The sequence below is a fragment of the Pan troglodytes genome, chromosome 12 (genome assembly GCF_028858775.2).
Source record: "Pan troglodytes isolate AG18354 chromosome 12, NHGRI_mPanTro3-v2.0_pri, whole genome shotgun sequence".
NCBI lineage: Eukaryota > Metazoa > Chordata > Mammalia > Primates > Hominidae > Pan > Pan troglodytes.
The window spans coordinates 11,476,275-11,478,712 of record NC_072410.2 but is presented as its reverse complement, the minus strand read 5'-3'; the positions used below and the strand labels follow the sequence as shown (position 1 = coordinate 11,478,712).

The 2,438-nt window shown below is 44.7% G+C and overlaps 1 pseudogene; it reads left to right on the top strand.

The window, feature by feature from the left end:
- The first annotated feature begins 248 nt into the window (after positions 1-248).
- Positions 249-2,179, top strand: LOC129141804 (centromere protein N-like; annotated as a pseudogene).
- Positions 2,180-2,438: the final 259 nt, after the last annotated feature.

Genomic DNA, 2,438 nt, shown 5'->3' with positions numbered 1-2,438 from the left:
AGACTGGTCTCGAACTCCCGGCCTCAGGTGATCTGCCTGCCTCGGCCTTCCAAAGTGCTGAGATTATAGGTGAGAGCTACTGTGCCCAGCCAAGGAGGTTTTCCTAACCGTTAGATAGAAATGCACTGGTGGGGGTTATAGACAACAGAATCCCCTCTACCAGGTTTCAGGAGTGAACGATTTATTATAGGACAAAGATAGCATGCAGGAGGAGAGAGGTAGCTGAAGACGTGGGCCATGACAGAGAGATGGATGAGACTGTTGCTGAGTTTATTAAGAGGATCATCTCAAACATCCTCATGGCTGGGTGTGATGGCTCACTCCTGCAATCCCAGCACTTTGGGAGGCCAAGACAGGAAGATCATTTGAGCCCAGGAGTTCAAGGCCAGCCTGGGCAACATAGTGAGACCCCATCTCTACAAAAAATAAAATTAGCCAGGCGTGGTGGCACATGCTGTAGACCCAGCTACTCAGGAGGCTGAGGTGAGAGGATCGATAGAGCCCGGAAGGTCGAGGTTGCAGTGAGCTGAGATCACACCACTGCACTCCAGGCTGAGTGACAGAACAAGACCCTGTCGAAAGAAAAGAAAAGAAAAGAAAGAAAGAAAGAAAGCAGGCAAGCAGGCAGGCAGGCAAGAAAGGCAGAAAGAGAGAGAGACAGAGAGAGAGAGAGAGAGAAATAAAGAGAGAAAGAGAGAAAGAAAGAAAGAGAAAGGAAAGAAAGAGAGAGAAATAAAGAGAGAAAGAGAAAGAAAAGAGAGAGAGAGAGAAAGAAAGGAAAGAAAGAAAGAAAGAAAGAAAGAGAAAAGAAAAGAGAGAAAGAGGATCCCCATGACGGAAATGACAACAATCCTAAAGCCTGGGATTTTTTGTCTGAAAATCAACTGCAGACTTTAAATTTCCGGCAGAGAAAGGACTCTCTCGTTCAGCACTTGGTTCTGCTGTGTGAGAAGCATGCAAATCCCTATGACGCAGCCCTTTGAGACACAGTTTATACTCAATTTCATCAGCACAAGAAAGTTTGGGATGCTTTTCAGATGAGTAAAGGACCAGGTGAAGATGCTGACCTTTTTGATATGAAACAACTTAAAAATTCATTTAAGAAAATTCCTCAGGCTGGGCGCGGTGGCTCATGCCTATAATCCCAACACTTCAGGAGGCAGAGGCAGGTGGATCACGAGGTCATGAGTTCAAGACCAGCCTGGCCAAGATGGTGAAACCCCGTCTCTACTAAAAAAATATAAAAATTAGCCAGGTGCAGTGGCAGGTACCTGTAATCCCAGCTACTCGGGAGGCTGAGGCAGAAGAATCACTTGAACCCAGGGGCAGAGGTTGCAGTGAGCTGAGATTACACCACTGCATTCCAGCCTGGGCAACAGAGTGAGACTCCGTCTCAGAAAAAAAAAAGAAAGAAAGAAAAGAAAAAAAAGAAAATTCTGCAGTAAGCATTTACAAATGTGACAGCTTTAGAGACATTGAGGGGAATGCCGTCTGGATTAGAATTGCCTGGGGAACACAGCACACAAATCCAAGCCAGTACATACAAACCTACCACCTTTCTTTTTCTCTCCTTCCTTCCTGCCTGCCTGCCTGCCTGCCTTTTCCTTCCTTTCTCTTTCTTTTTTTCCCAGACTGCATGTGCCTTCACTTTTTCCTCCAAGCTGAGGTGCAATAGACCGCTTCTGGGTCAGGCACTGATAATTGCTAGCAGACACCATCAGACTGTGAAAATGGATCTGAGAAGCTGACATCTGGACTCCCAAGGCTATTGTTTTTAAACAGTATGATCAGATCTTTGAAGCTCACAACTCGACGACACCTCTACAGGAAAGAAGCCTTGGGCTGGATATAAATATGGATTCTAGAATTATTCATGAAAACATAGTAGAAAAAGGAAGAGTCCAAGGAATAACTCAAAAAGCTGTTGGGGACGATCCTCAACCACAACTAGAATTTGCACAATTGAAGCTTGAAAGGAAATTCAAAAGTGATTTAAATGGGACCATCTTGGCTGAGAAGGAAGAATCCCCTTCAGTGAGTAATAAAGTTCTCTTGCCCACGTCTTTTGGAAGCAATGAAATCCTTAACCCCCGCCAGCCTTGCAGATACACCGCTTTCTCCACCACTCACTTGCATATCCAGCAAGAGAATGAGTTATTTTTAAATTAGAGATACATGAGACGTGGGTGGTTTTGTATGCACAGGAGCTCCTTCACTGTATGGTACATGCATTTCAGTTCATGGCTAGCTATATGGCTTCTGTTTATACACTAGTACTTTAGAAGTTAACCCTTGGTATTGAAATTTCAGAAATGTTCATGTAATTTTTGGGACTGACTCATTCCTCCATGATATGCCTCCTCTCTCCCATATCTGCTAATTGTCACAGTTGCGAGCACTTGAGATGCAGGATATAGACGTGGCTGCACACTTGACCT